The following is a 23266-nucleotide window of genomic DNA, read 5'->3' as shown; positions in this document are numbered from 1 at the left end:
GACTCATCCATTCCCTCACCGAGCATGTTTCCTTCCCTAGAAAGGCCGACACTTTGTCCAGGCATTGAAGTTGTCGCCCCTGGGACGGAAAAAAGCCCGAAAAGCCACTGAGTCCATCTGAATCCCCAGATAGACTAAGGATTGAGAAGAAGTCAGATGCGACTTCTCGAGATTCACCAGAAGTCCCAGGGACTTCGCTAACGACAGAGTCGTGTGAATGGTTCCTTCAGACCACCTGTCTTGGCGATGAGGCTCGCAAAATAAGCCAGTCCGTCTAGGTATAGAGAGATCCATTATTTCCGCAAGATGGAGGCACCTCGCAACGTTCTTCATAAGAAACGGTGAACACCATCGGCGCCGTGCTGAGACCGAAGCAGAGTGCCCTGAATTGGAAAATCTTCCCTTTCAGGACAAACCGCAGGTATTTCCTTGATCGGGGATGGATGGGGACGTGAAAGTATGCGTCCTGAAGGTCTAACGAGACCATCCAATCCCCCGGTCTTAAAGCTGCAAGCACGGATTGAGGTGTCGTCCATTCTTGAACTTCTGCTTGGTAACGAAGCGTTTAGACTGCTGACATCCAGAACGGGGCGCCACCCCCCTGACTGCTTTGGCACTAGGAACAGACGGTTGTAAAACCCCGGAGAACTCCGGTCGAAGACCTGTTCCACTGCCTGCTTCTCGATCCTTTGATCTAGTAGATCGTGAAGCACTTTCTGCTTTTCTCCCTGATACGACGGAGACAAATCCTTTGGTGTCGAAGACAGCGGGGGGTAACATCAGGAAAGAATTCTGTACCCCTTCTTGACGATGTCCAGAGACCAAGCGTCGGCACCTCTCTCTTCCCAAGCTTTCGCGAAATGTAGAAGCCTGGCTCCTACGGTGTCTGAAGGACTTCCCTCTCACTTCTTGCTCTTGGAAGGAGCGGGAGTCTTGCCTCTGAAAGAGCCTCTCCTCGAGGGGCTGGCTTCGAGGAAGAAGCGGATCGAAAGGGCTTCGACTTTCTTCAAAGCAGAGGACCCAGAAGACGAAGAAAGTAGCAGGCTTCCTAGAAGACTGTGCCAGAAGGTCTTGAGTTGCTTTCTCCTGGAGACTAGCAGCTATGTCCTTTACCATAGACTGGGGGAAGAGATGTTCTGAGAAAGGAGCGAAAAGAAGATCCGCTTTTTGCGCTGGTGAGACCGACTTTGCAGTAAAATTGCAAAAAAGTGCTCTTTTCTTAAGCAGTCCGTGCTGAAATGAGCAGCCAATTCCTCAGAAACCATCCCTGACGGCCTTGTCCATGCAAGACAATACACTGGACAGCTCCCCCAGACTGATGGAATCAGAACTCCTGGACCTGGCATCCAATACTCCCAGGCACCAGTCAAGAAAATTAAAGACCTCTAGTGTCCTGAAGAGTCCCTTTAAGGTGAAAGTCTAACTCGCTATGTGTCCACGAGACCTTCGAGGAAGACAAAAAAGATCTTCTGGTGGCGTCTACAATGCTACCAAAGTCTCCTTGAGCTGAGGCTGGAAGCTTGAACTTGACTCCGACGTTTTCTCCCGTCTCATACCACATACAGCTTTGCCACCGAGTCTTGAAGGTGGTAAAGCGAAAGAGGTCTTGCCCGAAGCTTTCCTCTTTTCCATCCAATCATGGACCTTTCTAAAAGCTTGCTTCGTAGAAAGCGACTTCTTCATTCTCACAAAGCCCGAGATCTTAGCAGCTTTGGAAGACGAAAACTGAGAGGGAGGAGTACGTGGAGCTTCAGGTTGGAAAGTGTCTGCAAAGACTGACTGAAGTAAACGAGTCAAAACCTTGTAGTCCGTCGAAACTGGAGCCAACTGCTGTTCTTCGTCCACTTCGACGAAAGCGTCACTAACTTCCTCTTCAGACACTGGAGAAGTCGGAGGAAGTAAAGAAGAGTCCCGAGCTTTCTCAAAAGAGAAAGAACGGCGAACAGGAAGAGTTCCCGCCTCCGCTTGTGCTTGCGGAAGTGGAAAACTGACGTCCGTAGGCGCGCGTTTGGCGTCCCGAAGCCAATCTACTGGCGCCGACAGAAGCGCGCTCAAACGCCGCAGGTGTACACCTGGCGTCCACTTGTGCGCGCTGAGCGTCCACTGGTGCGCGCCGAGCGTCCACTGATGCGCGCCGAGCGTCCACTGGTGCACGCCGAGCGTCCACTAAAACTCTCTGAGCGTCCACTGGCGCTCGCGAAACTTGCACCGAGTCACGTTCGGCGTCCACTAAAGCGCGTTTTGACTTTCACAGAAGCGCGCTCGGCATCTAAAGAAACTCGCTTCTTATCCACAAGTTTAGTAGCAGCGGAAACAAACCGCTTCACGAGAGCGAGAAACTAATTTCTCGCCTCCTCTAGAAAGTTGCTGGGGAGCAGAACGAACTCTAGAGGGAGACTCAAACGGAGAGAGAGACGAGCGAGGAGAGGGAGAGGGAGAACGCCTCGACCTCTTCACAGAAGATTGTCATCCTTCTTACGGCGACGTGGAACAGTCTCTCTCGAAGGAAAACATCTCGAAGTTGCTGCTGAAGAGACTGGAGAATCTTGCTTGTAGGTGAAGCCTCCTTTTCTGGGGAGGGGCTGATCCTGTGAGCAGGAGAGTGGCGAGGGACGCCTTCTTGCTACTCCCAGGAACCGCCGCTTCACGCACCTTAAGAGCGACTGCGGCGCTCGAAAGAAACATCTAGGGAAGATTCCGCCTCCGAATAATCCTTACGCTTCTTCTGCGGAGGAAAAGCAGCAAACGCACTATCAGGCGACGAGCAAAGTTCCGGAGAACAACTTGGACGTGAAAGCGTCCCGAACGCGAGCCGTCCTTTTTCGCGGACGTGATGCGGTATGAGGAGCTCCACCCCTTGCGCGGGTGGAGGAAGCTTCAGAAGAAGAAAAGCACTCCTTGAGAAGACGTGCACGCGCACGCTCCTTGGCAGTCTGGGTATGTTCGTCAGAAGCTGCCGAAGGCACGCCAGATCGGTGGGGGTTCCTCGTAACCCTCCTTCGACTTTCGACATGCTCTCTCCCCGTAATCTGGGCCTGGAGTCAAGCAGAGGTCTAGGTCTAGAGGCTGGAATGAGGCCGATCTGACGCACCCTCCACTACACAAGGGGCACTTTCACTGCACTTCTCTTCACTTTTGCTCTCCAGAGCTAACACTTTTGATTCTAAGTTACGAATCGATTCAAGAATTAGCGATAATGTATTACCTTCTACCGACACTGTCTCAGGGGCCGGAGGCAACACTACAGGGGTAGGAGCATAATCTACAGAAGGAGGTTAGCAGGAGAATAATTTAAATCTTGCCTACCTGAAAAAACACTCCTGGAGGAAGACCTCCTTAACCTATCTCGCTCAAGTTTCTTAAGATAGGTTTCATACGCCTTCCATTCCGACTCTGTTAGTCTTTCACACTCCTTACAACGACTTTCAAACGTACATTCATTCCCCCTGCAAACTTTACAAACAGAATGTGAGTCTACTGAAGCTTTCAGTAGCCTACCTCTACATTCAGACATGGAACAAAATCTAGCGCTAGCAGAACTAGACCCTGACATCTTGATCAAAGAAAAATCAATACCAAATTCAAATCAAACCAAAGTCAACGTGTGCCAAGCCACCGATCCAATTCAGATACCAAAGAAAAACCAAAAGGGATACTCAAGTAGCTAGTAAGTTTCCAAAATCTGGACGGAGGTGCTGCAAACAGGTGTTTCCAGCACCGGCGACAGAAAAATTATGAATAGAAAATGGGAATGATTCCTGATACCCGCCTCCCAGCGGCGGGAATGGGTACTAACCACCTGACTCCCACTGCGTGTGTCGTAAGTGTTTAAATTTCTGTCGGATTCGGAAAAATACAGCTATATATATATCTGACAGGTAAGTTTCATGAACAAACCTGTTTTTAGTAGCCATTGTGATATCTCATAAAAATTAATCCTTTGGTCACAAGACCAACTAATGTCAAGAATACTCTCATAGCTGGCTTAGGCCAGAATAGTGTCCTTTATATCTATTTGGTGGAATATAAATGGCCTCAAGGCAAGGAAGGCTTCTTCTTATGTCTACGGCAGCTGCCCAGATGATCGTGATTCACCTGCTCCTCTCCAGGTCTGAGCAAGAAGCTTCCACCAAAGATTCTCATACCTTTTTATCAGGGAAAGCTAGTGGGTTTGAGGATTCACAGAAGCTATTAAAAATAAGTGTCTCCTATATCAAAACCTGTTTTTTATAGTGTAGCCCACAGATCATCCTCCAAGAGACATAAAAAAATTGACAGGTGATCCTGAGGAAAAACTCTCAACTGCCCTGATGAAATGGTCTATGGTGAGAGCCACATGAGGGATCACCTCCTTACTTCTATTTCGAGTTCTAGTGATGAATTAACTACAAATAATGAGGAATGAAGAACCTGTAGGTATGTTAACCTCAAGACAATTTCTCAGAGCTATGTGAAGGATCGCCTCCCCTCTTCTATTTATAGTTTCTGTGAGGAATTAACAACAAATAGAGGGATAAAGAATCTGTAAGTGCGTTAGCCTTATGATAATGGAGTGACTTATCCAACCATGTTGGTATGGAATACAGCATAACCACCCTGTCCTGGCAACTGCTCAGAACCACAGCATCAAAGGAGTTTGTCTCTCTCTGCTTGTGACCTGTTTGGCCATACCACCTACTGTAACACAGTGCAATCAAATCTCTTCAATCTCATGGCACTAATGTTTGAGGAACACTGTCTGTGATGACCAACTTGCAAACTCAGAAACACCCTTGGAAGAAATGTTTCTGAAGACAGCCAGATGGATACTCACCTTCTAGATGCCAGGTGACTTGGGGAAGGAGTGGGATGTCTGCTTTTTTAATCAAGGGCACTAAAATTATTTTCAGCCCTTACAGTGACAGTAGCTTATGACTAGTAGGGTAAAAGAAGAAAGGACTATCTGGGAAGTTTGGGAAGTTAGCCCTATCATCGAAGTACACCCGAAGTGACTCGACACATTATATGTAATACTGCGTTTCCTACAGAAGACTGGGGGATTTCTTTAATGGGTTATTCTTGGCCAAGAATGGGAGGCTAGGGCACAGTGACAGACAGGCGTGCGGTTGACGACGCACTGTCCCAATCTGAGAGACCTAAGTTCACTGATCCAGGTTCCTGTCCTATGAATAGATATCAATTATTCAGACGCATATAAAGTGACACCATATCCCACAGGAGTGTTCTAAATGGCATACTGTTATTTCTAGTATGTAATAAATATCACAAATCTGTTACAAAACAGCATTAAAAGTGTATACTGTATATAGATTTTGCCATATTCTACACTACCTCAATCTTGAGACAAGCTCACTGTTTTCAAAAGTGTCACATAGAGAGATAGATACCCTGGCCTCTCCTGTAGGTTTCCCATTTTCTGCAGAAAAAACAAAGAACATCAGCTGGGAAAAGAACAGCCATTCAACTGAAAAGAGAGTCAATCAACCTTACACCTAACAACAAAACTGTCGAGTTCCTGGGGTTATTTAATTTTTTAACACACTTAAACCAAACAGCACAAATATAAGCATAAAAAATGAAAGCAAACCTATGCTGAACTTGGGAAAGTAGATATCACATAGGACATTTTTATACTTTCTAATATCAAGCCACAGGTAACTCGTTAAATAAAATTTCACTGTACACTGAGAATATCTTCGAGATTCCGGTGTAATGGGAAAAATATTCCTTTAATTATTAGTGATTTATTTAGGAACTGATTCATCATCCTCCTCTAATATCTACACTACTGTTGTAAGAGTGATTGGAACTGTGAAATGTTTTCGTTTTTGTTGTGGACACGAGTAAGTGACAGTGTAGCCAGTCCCTTATTTTGTTTTTCTTTCACTTTGAGTATGGGAACGCTGTCCTGAATCTTTTGTCTGCATTTTGGTAACACTAGCAAAACATGTAAGGATCACGAATGCTCTCGAGGGGGAAGAAGGACGTCAACCAGTCCACCCTTTCATTTTGGCTATTTTACCAAATTATTAATACAAAATTTAATGATTGTCTATCCCTTGCAAGGTAAGCTTTTCAAGTCGTAATATTACCGTTAGTTCATTAGTTGGAACAGATCAGTATCATGAAAGAACAGTCGTGAAAGATGCTTCACATTCATTAGTTGTCATGAGCTTTTGCTGCGTTAGTTTGAGTTGTAACTTAGCGTTTGATAGGGTTGTAAAACGTTAAAAAAATAGTTATGTATTTTGTTTGTATGAAGTTTTTCCAAATACCAGTGCCAAAGGGTACCACAAAATGGCTGTCCTAAAGGGCATCTTGGGGTTACCCCTACCTCTCTCATGGAAAATTCCATTGCCGATCATGATCTTAGACTAGGCTATACAGTAATTTAAGAATGCCTACCCAAGACTAATCCTGTTTGAGTGAGGAATTATGACTAATTTTGTTAAATATAGTTAGGCTATATATATATATATATATATATATATATATATATATATATATATATAAATATATCGAGATACAATGTCCTTTAATATCTAATTCGCTCTACCTCGGAATTAATATATTTTCATATATGCTTAACCGAAGGGAATTTTTTCTCGATAATAGATTTGCCTGGACCAGGGCGCGAACCTATGGATCCTTTCAAACCCAGGAACGTCAGTGAAGCTTTTCCTACTACACCACCTCTCGCGGTGGTGTAGTAGGAAAAGCTTCACTGACGTTCCTGGGTTTGAAAGGATCCATAGGTTCGCGCCCTGGTCCAGGCAAATCTATTATCGAGAAAAAATTCCCCTTCGGTTAAGCATATATGAAAATATATTAATTCCGAGGTAGAGCGAATTAGATATTAAAGGACATTGTAGCTCGATATATGTATATGAATCACGGAAATGTGATATGACATATATATATATATATATATATATATATATATATATATATATATATATATATGCTTAAAAAATCACAGTAGATGCACGTGACTTCATAAATAAGCGAATACCACGGGAAAATGATAGTCAGAAATCCAAGCGCTTTCGTCTTTACTCAGACATCGTCAAGGAGCTACTAAAGTACAATTGGGGAGGAAGGTCTCAGATACAAACAAGATCAGGAATACCAGATGGTTAATTATCAAAAGGGTAAAAATTAAAAGGGATAATCCAGGATTATCGGATATCACACGGTCACAAACTTAAACAGATTCTGACCCTAACCGAAATTACAAAGTATCTTTACCAGTCCAAAAACATGTAAAAACTGAATATATTAATTTTGTTGCTATATTTATCTACAACTTTTTTCATTATGAAAGCATCAAGTTTAAATAAACCAAGACTTAAATTTAGAACATTTCTATTATTTGACTTGATAAAACAAGATTCAATGATATTCCTTTTAACTGTGTCATTACATGGGACTAAGGCTCTTGCTTGACTCCAGTTAATAGGATGGTCTAAATCTCTCATATGTACGAATAATTAACCATCTGGTATTCCTGATCTTGTTTGTATCTGAGACCTTCCTCCCCAATTGTACTTTAGTAGCTCCTTGACGATGTCTGAGTAAAGACGAAAGCGCTTGGATTTCTGACTATCATTTCCGTGGTATTCGCATTTATATATATATATATTATATATATATAATATATATATATATATATATAGATATCTCTATATATATATATATATATATATACCGATGGAAGAAGTAGGGAAAGGCATCCTCATCTTACAATAGTTTACTAATGCCGACGTTTCGCGACGAATTCCAGGTCGCATTTTCAAGGCTAAAAATGTATATAAGTTTACGAACATTAATAATTGGTCTAATTTAATTTATATTGTCATGGCAACAGCTCTCAATAAAGTAAAAAGTAAAAGTTAGAAGTTAAAAGTTGAAATTCAACAGCACTTCCAAAGTCAGACATATTAAAAGTACAGGACTTCACTAAAATTTCAGAAACACCTACCATATAGAAAAGAAAGAGTAAAAATAACACAATATAGGTTAAAAATACAAGTGAGGCAGACCAGCTGCCCAAACTAGGCTATGTACAATTTTACAGAGGACGTTTTGGGTATTTAACGACGGTACAGTCTTTTTAATAATGATAGATTCTAAAATTGTCAGGTTGTTGTTGTTCCGCAGTTGGCCCAAGATAGAAACAACAACAACCTGACAATTTTAGAATCTATCATTATTAAAAAGACTGTACCGTCGTTAAATACCCAAACGTCCTCTGTAAAATTGTACATGGCCTAGTTTGGGCAGCTGGTCTGCCTCACTGTATTTTACCTATATTGTGTTAGTTTTACTCTTTCTTTTGTATAGGTAGGTGTTTCTGAAATTTTAGTGAAGTCCTGTACTTTTAATATGTCTGACTTTGGAGGTGCTGTTGAATTTCAACTTTTAACTTCTAACTTCTAACTTTTAACTTTTTACTTTTAACTTTTTACTTTATTGAGAGCTGTTGCCATGACATTTTTAATATAAATTAAATTAGACCAATTATTAATGTTCGTAAACTTATATATATTTTTAGCCTTGAAAATGCGACCTGGAATTCGTCGCGAAACGTCGGCATTAATAAACTGTTGAAAGATGAGGATGCCTTTCCCTACTACTTCCTTCGGGATATATCTTCTTTGAGCTCCAGCTCCGGCCCTTATGTGTATATATCTATATATTATATATATATATATATATATAATATATATGTATGATATGTATGTATGTATGTATGTATGTATGTATGTATGTATGTATGTATATGTATGTATGTATGTAGTTGTATGTATGTATGTATATGTATGTATATATATATATATATATATGTATGTATATATATATATATATATATATTTATTATATATTTTCATGGAAAACTTAATTACATAGGACTTAGCATGTACCCTCATTAAACTAACCTAACTTTTGTGGCTTATTGTAACCTAGTAAAAAATCAGCCATGTAAACTTTGCATAGGTTATCCTTAACGATTTCTGAAGAGGCCTAGGCTAGACTATATCCTGCTAAAAGGCACCTTAGCCTAATTTTACCTCATTTTAGTTTGAGTTTTTCTCAGAAATCTTTCAGGTAGCCTTATCCATTGACATATATTGTGTACAAACATTTAGTACTGTGTGGAGTAGGGTATCAAATGATTTACATCTTACTGTAAATTAATTGATTCCAGGGCTGTGCTATTTGATACTTATCCTATTATGAAGGAAAAGCAATTCCCATAGTATATATGTAGTTGATATTTTTTTTTTTGAGGTTTCTCAATATAAAGTTATCATTTTTTTGTAGTTTTAAAGTTTTAAACTACTCACTTGTATTGTTTTATGGAAATCAAAAATTAAATAAAATGAATATTTCCAGGGATCTAGTCCAGTAGTTCTGAAGACTAGGTAAATTAACCAAGTCCAAGAGACCAGGCCTGGGAGAAATTTGGCATGATGTAATGAATAATAAAGAAAAGAGCTGAGTACCAGGAATTTTCTTCAATACCATTGTACCTTAGCCCTAAAATGGAAATCTGCACTTCAATTGCCTCCCAGTGGGAAGACATTAATTGGCCTCATCAGTAATAAGACCCATACACACAAGGAATATCATGTAATAGCAGGTAGGACAGGCCGACCCTTATTCCCAGGCAGCGGAAACGTCAGTAGCTTTCATACCCACCGTGTCAACTATGACACAGTACCATTCTCCGACCCCTGTCTCCAGGCAAGAAGACTAACAACATTGCATTTGTATACTAATAGTATTATTATTCTCGTATCGTAATGTCATGGTGGGGAAAAATCTTACCGTGACACCAGAAGCTCTCTGTATAGATTTATTTTTAAATATACTTGTACCCATACATAACTGGATTAGTTTCTCCAATGAGAGATATGTATATAGGTAGCTGTAAAAACATTAATGCGGGTGAAAACCGATTGGAGGACAATAAGCTGTGAAAAAGACCTCATGGTTCGAAAGTGTTAGGAAGGCTGAGGAGAAGAAGACCTAGAAATGACAGGTTAGATCGAGTGAAAGGCGCCTTGGTAAAGAAAAACATTAATATCAAGGGAGCATTTCATCTTCATCTTGCAAGCCTGTAAGACTCGTGGGTGAATGCCATTGAAAGCATAGAGCACTATCAAAGCTGGCAGAGGCTAGGTCACCCTGGAAGGTTAAATAGATCGTGATAATTATGCACATTCAGTGATACAAACTTTTTCTTAGCCAAGATTTGCCACCAACTTTATCAGTTAGTTATTTAGGTTTAACATCCTATATAGTAACATATCAGTTAGTTATGGAGAGACACTGCAGTAAATCAGGTATACGTAACCCTCTAGCAATGGTTATTTGTTAATCTTTAACAGACTTTGGAGTGCTTGTGCACTTGAGCAACTCAACGTAAATACCACAGGCAAATCTTGAGGTTTGAAGCAGAGAGTCAAAACTAAGCTACGCCTTGCACGAGCAATGAGGAAATGTTTGTCACCAACGTCAGCTGCAAATAGCAAGTTTATGATCTTCAGGAACTGAAGGATGCACCAGTGAAACATCACAAAATATGCAATCGACAGAAACTGCAAGGTGTATTTATAAATAACAAAGGCAACAATCGTGAGAATCGGCAAATCAGAAACCAAGTTTATGATACTGATAAACTAAAACGTTTTTCATATTAAAAGTTATGATTAAAGGAAGTGAACTATATACTAGCAAATCGCAAATAAAAATTATGAGCCAGAGGCACCATTTGGTGCTTAGGAAAACCACAATTAAAGGTTATGAATGAAAGGGAAACGAGTGGGATACTGACAAAGTGGTGTTTCGGCTACGGTAATTATAACTTTCAAAACTGTAGGGGGTTCTCAAATCAATGATTACAGCAAAAAAAAAAAGGAAGTATATGTGTCAATCCTATATTAAAGCTTATACACAAGTGAAGGTAAGTTGTATTGGCAAATCACCACACTTATGACCCAAAGAAATTGAAGGATTTATTTTAAAAATACTATAAACGTAGATAATCTCCCGGAATAACTAGTGGCATATAGAAAATCAAACCTGACTCTCAGAAAACGGAAAATGAGTGGCATAATGTCAAATCACAAATAAAAGAAAAATGTCCCAAAGAAACAGTAGTAGAAGGAAAAAAATACAAACTCTAGTTATGACCCAAAAAGCTGATCGTCACTGAATGCCAAACCATCGTAATTAATGGTTACTACAATGACCTTCGAGTGTGGTGTCATGGCAAATCATAAATTTTAGGACCCTGAAATTTCACCTGGGTGTTGCATCAGCAAATTGCAGTTAAAAATTATGATCCATAGAAACTGAATGGATTATAATCAACAAAAAAATTTATGACCCACAAAACTGAATATTGCAACGGCAATTCTTAGACAGACTAATAATCAGGGAGAAATAAGTTATACGATGGTAAAAATCACTGATAAATCTTGTATCCAAGATTTTCATCTTGAGACATCGAGTGGTTGCAAAACAAAACCATTGCCATGCATCGTCTTGTCACATAAACAACTTTTGACCCACAGCAACTAAGGGTTGCATTGACAAGTTGCAAAACTCAAGACCCAAAGAAATGAAGTGGTGTGTTGGTCAAGTACGAACAAAAGAGTGTGACCCAGAAAAACCAAGCTGTACGTTAATAACCGAAACTGAAGACCACAAAAAAACTGACTGTTGGACTGGTCAATCATGAACAAATGAGTCGGGGAAACGGAGAGATGTATTATTAATCAAAAAGAAACTGACAGGTAGACTGCAAATGAAAACTTTCTTTCGACCAAAATAAACTGAGCACCGCACAGAAAGATCATTTAAAACGTTTGTGACAAGTAGAAACTGAGTTACAATGAAAGGCAAGCTGAACGAACCTGCCTGGGCTGTTTGAAAGTCACAAACTCATGTTATGATCAAGAGAAACTGCGACGAGCATTGGCAAATCATGAAGTTTGTGACATGGGAAATAAAGAGGGTATGTAAATGATATATTTACAAAACTGGTCTACAGCATAGTACAAACATATACAGTTTCAACCCCAGAGAAACTGAGTATTGTATCAGTAAATCATATAATGAGTTTCTAACGCAGAGAAACAGCGTGAAACATTACAGAAAAGCTGAGAAATGTACCAGCAAAACACAAAGTTAATTGCATGTCGAAAATATAAGTTACAACCGAGGCAAACCGTGTAGTAATTTTTAACTAAATAAGAACGGAAGGTCTCCTAAAAAATTTCGGTATCGTAACACCAAATTACAAAGTTTATAGGCCCAAGAAATTAAAATGTAAATTGCAAATCCCAAGCCACAACCAATCTATCTTTCTTCATACTCGCGTTATGGCTGATCAATTTCACTATTTTTTTTTACAATATCCTTTGTTCACATGTTCTAAATAGCCACATTTCAGATTTACGAGAATATTGACCAACCATCCCCTCATTAACTCACAATTTTTTTCTATTATGACACTCACCTTTTAGCTTATTTGGTAAATCATCTACTTTTACAATCTATCACAGTCTGTAAATATGTACCACTAACAAATCCCAATAGCAGCCTTCCTCTTCCAACTGGATTATAATATGCCAATAACAATAGTTGTTTGGACGCAAGATGTGATTAAAAATCTTCTTTACTCATATTTATCACTCCGTCTTTTCCTTCTACTTATTAACATCGTAACCATGTATGCCAACAAATTCACTTTCAACTACCACCTTCTCACAAAGTTCCAACCTTTTCACCAGTTTCTGCAACTTCTCCCTTTTGTCAAGGATCGGTGCTATCGTCTACAGACTTCATTCACTCATCCTGGTATCTTCTTTCATCTCAATCACTTTTCTTATTCCAGTCCTAAATTATATAAGGGTAGTAGACTGTACCTCCGAAAGTGTACACGAAAAATGACACCCAAAAAGTTTGTTAATCGCTGGATTTCTCTCACACACAAGGCACATCAACAGAACACAATACAGAATTTAGGCCACAGGCCAAGCACTGGGACCTATGAGGTCATTCAGGGCTGCAGTAGAAATTAATAGTAAAAAGGTTTGAAAGGTGTAACAGGAGGAAACCCTCAAAGCAGTTGCACTACGAATCAATTGTTAAGGGAGGATGGAAGTAAGATGGAAGAAAGAGAATATGAACGGAGATACAGTTACAGAAATGAAAGGGGTTACAGCAAGGGCCGAAGGGACGCTGCAAAGAATCTTAGGTAACGGCTACAGTGTACAGCATGAGGTGCACTGACGGCAGTACCTTCTGCCACCCGACCCCAACCCAACCTCACCAACGGGAGATGCACATAAATGTTCAATACTCATACAGCTTCATGAACACGATACGCCTCACCCAATATTCTCTCGCAGACTTCATATTTAGAAAGAAACTCATGAATGTTATACAAAGCACTGTTTATACCTGAGTATGTTACATACAAACTTTTCCACATTTTTTTCGATTTTCGCCCAAACTGCTCATAAAGAGAGCTCAAAAGATTCATTTATAATACTGTACAAGAAGAAAAGTAGCAGTGCTCAAGTAAGTGAAATGTAATGCTGTGTTCCCGCAGACTTTATTACGACGCTTTATCGTGCTCTATCGCTATTTCCATTCATCTTCACTGCAACACGAAATAAAACATTAGGAAGCAATCAGGTTTCTATGCATATTATTAAAATATGAAAAAAAAAGATTCAAAACATTTATATATAAGTTATTTTTTATTATTTTGTTCTCTAAACTATCTGTATTTGAAAAACGATTCCTTCCCAAAATTATTGAGATAAACCACATTATTTCAAGTTTTGAGTTGGCGCCCTTTATCACCAGACTATTTTGATTCATTTGGCGTCTTCACTCTAGCGAATTTTATCAAACAAAAACCGGTAATTTTTATATTGGTAAACATACATTCTTAATTACTCAAGCAAGATTACGGCAGTGGATTTTTATAATAATTAACCTGATTACTTAGTTGTATTTCATTATCTTAATGCAACTCTGACTCAACAAAAGCCACCCTGAAACGTTTAGTTTCCCTAAACTGATGTCATCCTTGAAAATGAGGAATAATGGAATGTTTTACAAGGAAAAGGGCCAGAAGACTACTGTCCTTTGAAAATTCTCAGTGGCAGCAGAAAATGACGAAATCCTAAAACCTTGAAACGAATCAGTCACACCAAAACTTTGCAAAGGTATCTGCAATACTAAGTAAACCTAGCTAGCATTTTCCAGACTTACAGCATTAATCACAATGTCATTAATGCAAAAATACAACACATGTACGGTTCTATATGTATGTATATATATATATATATATATATATATATATATATATATATATATATATATATATAATATATATATATATATATATATATATATATATATATATATATATATATATATATATATATATCACGCACACACACACAAACACATATATAGTATATAAATAAAGGTTTTTTTTCACGAAGGAAAAAATGAAAAAGCGAGATAGCCGAGTACTTTCGGTCCGAAATAGGACCGAAAGTACTCGGCTATCTCGCTTTTTCATTTTTTCCTTCGTGGCAAAAAAAAAAAACCTTTATTTATACATAGCATCACGTTTTATATATTTCGTGATCAAGTTATTCATATAGTATATATATAAATGTGTATTTATTTATATATACACATAAATAAAGGCAAAATCCACGAAGGAAAGTGAAACAATTGAGTACCGCTGCAAGGCCTTTCGACTCTCGTCATTTACTGAGCAGATTGATATAAATATGAAAGCTTACAAAGAAAGCTCGTATAAATGACAGATAGGGATTATCAAGGAAAATATGTACCTGGAATCCAACACATCTGGAGAATTATACACTGCACATAATTCTCCAGGCGTGTTGAATTGAAGTTACATATTTTTTTTATAATCCCTATCTGTCATGTATACGAGCTTTCTTTGTAAGCTTTCATATTTATATCAGTCTGCTTAGTAAAGGAAGAGAGTCGAAAGGCCTTTCAGCGGTACTCCATTGCTTAACTTTCCTTCGTGGATTTTGCCTTTACTTATATATTCATCAAGTTCCAAATTCTCGTGATTCAGCTATACATACACGCCCCTTCTACTACTCGTCTCGAGTAGTACAAGGGGCGTTAATTTCATTAAACGAGACCTTTGCAGGAAATACTGGCATTACAGAAAATACAGCTATTTGTGAGGAGATATGTAGGAAAGGGAAAATTTCAAACTTTAGAAATATATGTGCCAATAACGATGCTGCTTCCTCTCCTGTTTACTCCACTCAGGTCATTTCTCCAACTAACCACCCAACCACCATAGAACAAGCAGTTGACAATAGAAACATTCCCCCACGAAGATCAAGACGAATTCTGGAAAGAACGAGGGCTCAACCGCCTGATCATTCATAATTTGAACTAGCTTGTTTCCTAACCGTTGTTTTTTCAAATGTTTGTGCTCTTTCTTGTCAGTTCCTTGAGGTGACATATCACACTTTAGTGAACAAGACCACAGTTGATGGTCGAAAGCTTTAATCCTATACAAGTAACATATATTTTAAACTACAAGAGGAATTTACTTCATTGTGGATTGTATCCCCATATATATATATATATATATATAGATATATATATATATATATATATTAATTAATATAATATATATAATATATATTAGTATTATTTTATATATTATATCTATATATATGATTATATATAATTTATATTACCATATATCCTATATTATAATAGTATATTATATATATTAATAATATATAATATATAATATTCTTAATAATATAGATATATTTTATATCTTATAATATATATATATATATATTATATATAAATTATAATATATATTATATTATATCATATATTATTATATATATATATATATATATATATATATATATATATATATATATATATATTTATATATCTATATATATATATATATATATATATATATATATATATATTATATATTATATATATATATATATATATTATAATTTCATTTGATGAAGCCCATTCACCTGAAATTCAAAGCTTCCAAAGAATGTTGGTTGCAACCTCCCACTGCAGCAGTAACTGATCATGATGCGCACCCAGTGATTTGTCATCACCCTGGGGGAGGTGCGAACCCGCGACACCTGCGTGGCATATCCGACACTAGCCACCATGACATACAACATACCTACCTACATACATACATACAATACTATATATATATGATATATATATATATATATATATATATATATATATATATATATATATATAGTAATATGTATATATATAACTTAAGTGTAAGGTTTAGAATACTTGTGGTAGCGATTGAAGACGTAAGGAAGGAAATTAAGACGTTGCGGAACAGAGACACCAGGAGAAACATTGTAGCATGGTGACAGTGTCACTGATGGATTTACTGACCAGGGTTGCAAGGTATCTTTGAAAGAGGGAAAGGTTCCAACGGAATGAGTGATAGGAGTAACTGCTCAGTTGCATAAAAGTAACACGTAAAGATCACAGATATGGTAAGAGTTAAGGGCAAAATGTTAATTGGTATATAAGTGAAGATCTATGGCAGAATTTTCATTGAGAAAGAAATGAAACAGATGACAACACAAAATTTATAGGTGAAGAAATTACTATAGTTATATATGTGAGAGGATTCAAAGAAAAGAGAAAAAGCTTACAACAGACTTTACAGGTTTGTTTGTTTGTGTGGTGTTTTTACGTTGCATGGAACCAGTGGTTATTCAGCAACGGGACCAACGGCTTGACGTGACTTCCGAACCACGTCGAGAGTGAACTTCTATCACCAGAAATACACATCTCTCACTCCTCATTGGAATGGCCGAGAATCGAACCCGCGACCACCGAGGTGAGAAGCAAACACCAAACCAACCACGCCACTGAGGCACTTCAGACTTTATAGAGGCTCAGTGCAATGTTTTGAGAATGTCTGGTATGAACCATTCCCAGCCATTGGTGGGAGCCATTAAAAGTTTTCATGAAGTGTGTCAATCAAGTTTTAAAATATGTAGACGGGAGTGCCACTTGGTGTAGAGGTGGGGCTGGAACGAGGTTTTTTTAATATTACATTGGATGTTCAGTATTTTTAAGGATAGAGTGATGAAAGAGGTCATGCATGTGCAAGCTGTGGGATAAGGAAATACGCCATGATGGTGTGTGGAATGATTTGTGTCTGCAGGTGATACAGTACTGAATGGGGAAGGGGAAAAGTCACTGCAGAAACAAGTGAAAGTCTGAAGTATTCGCAAGAGGAAAAGCCGAGAGTCCAAGAGCAAAAAAGTTTATAAAGTGACTGGGAAGCAAGAAGACTGAGTGATGACTGTTAATACGGACGATGGAACCAATTGACCTGCATAGGTATTAGTGAGAAAATATAACAGAGTAAGAGGGGATGTGATAAGGAAGGAGTCACAGAATAAGTGAAGCATGAAAATGCGCCCACAATATTGGTAGACACCGAGTACGGCTTAACATGAAGGAATATACCCTACGAAAATTGTGCGGTACCATTCCAAAGCCTGGCAACTATACAATACAATGATTAATGATTTTCTCAGATTACCTATCGAAAGCGGTATTTCAAACAAGGATGGATGAATCCAATACTAAATATGATGAGTAGGGCGAGAAACTCCCAATATTTAAGTGAAAGTCCACCATTTAAAAGCCGAGTTACAATTCATGACTACAAAAGCTCTCCAAGACAACACTGAAATCACTTGAACGCCTAAAATATTCACATAAATAAAAGTTTTGATGATTCTTTTATGCAGAAACTAACTGGAAGGGCAACCTCTGAATGTTCTATTTCTGACTCAACAAAAGCAAGTTAAAGGAGGAAGAAAGAAAGAAAGACAAAAAGGCCGAACCTTTGCAGTAGACGGAAATAAGTCCCTGGGCTATGCCATTTATGGACTATTTATATCGGGTATTATTATTAGCTTCCGAGAGATAAAATACACTCATGCAGATCAACGGACCAGTAACTGAAATAGAAACAACAAAAATGAAAGCTATCTTGCTGCTCGGTTGCTGATCAAGTGGTTTACCTAAGATTCAATAATGTCGTAAATGAAAGCAACTACGCCAACATTAAACTTTATAAAGTGGAATGAAGATAACATCTGCAACAGAGCAGATTCAGGTAGCAATTTGGATTAGGTGTTGTAACCTGAAACACCAAACTGTTCATAAAATTGTAAAGCTGAATTGACCGTTTTCAAGAAAAAAAAATTGGGTGGGAAAGGAGACAAAAATAGTTGGAGAACGAGTCTGAAATCCTGTGAACTTGACTAAGTACAGAATCTCCACTCAGAATGCCAAAGGGCAGAGATGACGGGCGAAAAAAGAGAGACAAAAACCCCCAGTTTGAGAGCAAACATCAATAATGGGCTGAAAAGTGAAGGATGGAAAATGGGAAGGTTTGATTGTCAGCAAAAGCTCAAACAGAAAGGGCAGATAGGAAAAGTCTTATATAGAGGGAAAAAATTCCTGCAGAACACAGCCTCAGGAATACCACTACAGATTGATTAAGCAGCAACTTTGGGTACCAAAGCCTTAGGATTACAAATCAACGAATCTCACAGAGAAGGTACAAACTGAGACCAATGAAAATGGAATACGACATGACAGTAAGATATAAATCCCTACTGATGCATGAGAGGAAAGCTGGACTTGTATAAATAACTGAGAACTGTTCTTGGCAATGGACTAAAATTTTTGTTCTCTTGGTACCACGACTATGATGTTAAATTTCTCAACAGCGAAGGGAAACCTGTAATTATTTTGATACAAAGACTCGCGGTGATTTCTAGTATATATATATATATATATATATATATATATATATATATATATATATATATATATATATATATATATACACACACACACACACATATATATCATATATATATATATATATATATATATATATATATATATATATATATATATATATATATATATATATATATATATAATATATATTATATATATATTATATATAAAGGAATTATGGAGAAACTGATTGATGTGGCCACTGTCCTCATTAGATGACTTAGATTCAGGAGTTGTCAAACTAAGGCTAAAAAGGAGAACGAAAGTTGGAGCAGAACAAAGCATATACGCCTCAGTAACCTAGTTTATGATTTCACTATAGTCACAGAAAGCTTGAATGTCATACATGTCATACATCAAAGAATTTTGAGAGCAATGATAAATGATAGATTCAGGGATGGGATTTGTGAGGGAGAGGGAGAGCAAAACTAACAGAAAAAAATGTGGTTGTAGCCCGAACTGAGAGCAATTTTGTGCAGGCGATTGAAAGGATATGAATGAAATACAGAACAAGAACAGAGGGTGAATAGTTATGAAAATTCCCAGAATTTATATATATATATATATATATATATATATATATATATATATATATATAATATATATATATATATTAGTATATACTATTATATATATATATATACTGCAAAATATTTTATCATATTGTTTTGTTACAAAAAGTTGAAGGTCCCATTTCCTGTCACATCAGTGCCGATGGAACAAAACATTTTAGTGTCCAATGAAGCTTCCTAAGGGAGGAACTTCAGCACCACGGTGAAGGTATCAAGAATTCGTGACAAAAAGTTATCTAGAAGAAACTTCATTTATGAAATTGGGTGGCCAAGAGAAAAGGTCCAGAAGGTCAGAAATGAAAGTCAGGCTACGCCACAGAAGGGAATAAATTCAAGCATAGTAAAAGATTCAAATATAGCAAAAGGAGTGTTAAATGTTTTTATCAGCCAAGGCTTGACCTTTGAAAAGCAAGAGCGCGTGTAAGGGACTACAAAGAACTACGGAAATGCATCTCTAAATAACAGTTTCGGGCAAGAGGACGCCAGATGATAACTAATGTTCAACAGAGGAAAGAAAAGAAGCCAAAACACTAATAACGTCATTTTGGATGAGGACAGAAGCTGGAGAGTCTTGGGTGATACCAAGTACTGCTAACGAATGAGTACAATCGCATTGTCAGTAAAGTTAAAACTTAAAGGATTTTATTTGATTTACATAGATTTTTGACATTATGCCAAGCACTGGGGCAACTAAGGCCATTCAGCGCTGAAACGGAAATTAACAGTGAAAGGTAACAAAGGTGTAACAGGAAGAAAACCTCAAAGCAGTTGCACTATGAAACAATTGTTAGGAGAGGATGGACAGTAAGATTGAAGAAAGAATATGAACGAAGGTACAATAAAAGGAATGAAAGTAGTTGCAGCTAGGGGCTGAAGGGACGCTGCAAAGAACCTTAAGTAATGCCTACATTGCACCGAATGAGGTGCACTGACGGCACTACCCCGCTAAGGAGAAAACTCAAAAGAGACCCATCTTATGTAATGCATGAAGGGAAATATAAAAGCGAAACGTTTGCATCTCATACAGTGTAGATCTTATGTCATATTTTTCAGTACAGGAAGATACACACATTTCCCAGCGTAGGAATCAAATAGCCTTCGTAAACATAGGTAAATAGTGCAATCTCCTTATCACAGGTGATCGATGAAGAATCTGAAAGTCAAGACATACGTAGGACAGAATAATCAGCCTGCAAATGAATAGAATGGGATCTAGACTTGAGAGTCACTTTTAATGAAAAACGGAATTGTGAATTAACAGGATTCTAATGAACAACAATAGATATGGGGTGAAGGGAAAGATACTGTACCAAAGACCACAATGCACATAAGGCGGCCCGAAGAAAAACAAGTACCAATTTAATGTCCTAGATAAGCCAGTAAACCCATAAACATTGTTAGCCTGACGAAACCTGCCAGACTGCTGAATGCTCTGTAAGATAATACCCATCTGTCAGTGGAGCGCAGCCGTGGAAAATGAAAATTTTCCGTATAATATTGTCGAAAATCCAGTAACACTGCTGTGGACAAGAATGAATTTCATTTTCAGTTTTGAAATTAGGCTAAAGATGGCTTCGATTGCCTTGTGCTGGCAATAGTTGATTTACAAGCTATTTTGGTAGAAATCGCTTTTTAAAATTGAGGTATAATTTCCATTTCACAACATGACAAGAAGGAGGTTTTACAGAGCTTGAAACCAACGTCTAACTGAAAACCAATATTATAGCTAATCGCTATTTAACAGAAATTATATTGAATTCATTCAAAAGAAATCCACGGTATACAATTTGAAAAGAAAAAACCTACAAAGTGACGAGATATGGATTATAGGTTCTATTCATTGTTCGAACAAATAATATCTGCAAAAAGGTGATAGAAAATATTAACCGACATATTCCACAAGGGAGAGTCTGTACCTGAAAAAGTCAATACTCATAATGGAAGATAATGGAAGAAGGGCATTGACAGAAATCAGTCAAAATAAATACCAATAAAGCATTGGAGAGAACGTTATTTTTCGGAACCTGTGTAGTCTCAAATGGTGGCACCTTAACTCAATACATATTTGACACTCCATAAGATCGATAATTCCACCTCAAAGTACAGGAAATGATGGCAGACGCATCCTATTGAAATGGACGATGGCGCGAGCCGAAATGTTCTGACATAGGTCTCAATCATAATTGTTAGGTAAGTAAACCACAAATCGTAACAATCTTACCCCGTGGAAGAAGGTGAAGACATCTACCTCGGTTTCTGAAGTGTTAAATCATTTTCAAGCGCTGAAAGAAAGTTTAGAGCTTGTTCAACACCCAGTGGCGAGGTCAATGAATAAAACGCTCAGTGATAATGTCTAATGAACAGTGTCACGAGGAATAAACGACTTTGTAATGAGGAACACTCACAGTTAAGGATGTAATCAATCTTCTAAGAAGAAGATGAGTCCTCACTGTAGAGTGGAGATATTGCTAACAGAGCCATTTAGCTACAGAGGCTCTGGTTCAAGAGCACTCCAGAGGAACTAATTGACAGTTACGTACAAGTCATCGTTTAAATGACAAAGAATCGCCATTCATAGTCACGCATCTCTAATCAGCATGTTTTTTTAATCTGCATAAAGCAAAAAGATTGAAAAGTTTGTCTCAACATTGTCATCAATACTACGGTTACTATTATGAAGCTCTTAAGTGGAAAAATTGGCAAAGAAGAGATGAGTAAAAGTGAACCAAGTTGAAAAAGAACAAACAATACATAATTACTTCCGAAATATAAATAAACAGGACAAAAAAAAATGGCTGCCCTCGATAACGCTGAGTCCAATATAACCTAAAGAAATTAAAGATTCAGAAACGTGAGATAGCAAACAGTTCTCAAATAGAAAGACCAAGTACTAACTGTAATAAATAACTTCACTGGAAGACATATAAAAAAAAAAAAAAAAAAAAAAAAAAGGACTTGATAGTAGTCAGGCGAGTACTCTTTTACGACAACGATATTTAAGGACGTAGGTGAGTGACGGCAGAGGCAGAGAAGGGAGTTACGCGCTAGTATAATATACAGTCTCTGTTTCTTCCCTCAATCCTCGTCTCCTCTCCTTGCTTCGTCTAACACTGATAGGAGGAAAAATAAACGTAGCCCCTTCCTTTGCCAGCTCATCCACGGACGAGAGAGAGAGAGAGAGAGAGAGAGAGAGAGAGAGAGAGAGAGAGAGAGAGAGAGAGAGGGTGCGGTCTCTTGGCACCTCTTACACCTCTCGTACCCAATCTTGCCCACTTTGTGACCCATATTCTATATATAGAGCAACCCTCCCTGTACAAGCCTATGGGCGCTGACCATTCATATCCCGTTAACATCAATTGCAGGGAAGGAAACAGTTCAAAAGACTATCTATCTGAAAAGAGGATTAGCAGTAAATACAGACATCATAATACGAATGTATTACTATCGGGATAACCTCCCGTTTTGTTCATTTCCAACTTACTTAAAAACTTTTCCGCGAATGTCTCTGTGCCTCAGTATGGATGATGACCACGGGGACAGCAACGCCAGTTTATGACACGAAGAAAAATATTTATTAATCTGCAATTTTGTGTGTGTGTGTGTGTGTGTGTGTGTGGCAGAACTCACAACCCAACCAGAAATCATTTCTGGTTCCAAGCGTCCCACGTTCGAATGCTGACACCTGTACTTGCATAAAGAGCGAAGACGCTCGAATTATAATGCGAGGCGACGATTACTTAGCCCAGGGA

This window comes from Macrobrachium nipponense, chromosome 42 (assembly GCF_015104395.2).
Source record: "Macrobrachium nipponense isolate FS-2020 chromosome 42, ASM1510439v2, whole genome shotgun sequence".
NCBI classification, from domain to species: domain Eukaryota; kingdom Metazoa; phylum Arthropoda; class Malacostraca; order Decapoda; family Palaemonidae; genus Macrobrachium; species Macrobrachium nipponense.
Note: the sequence above shows the minus strand (reverse complement) of the source record.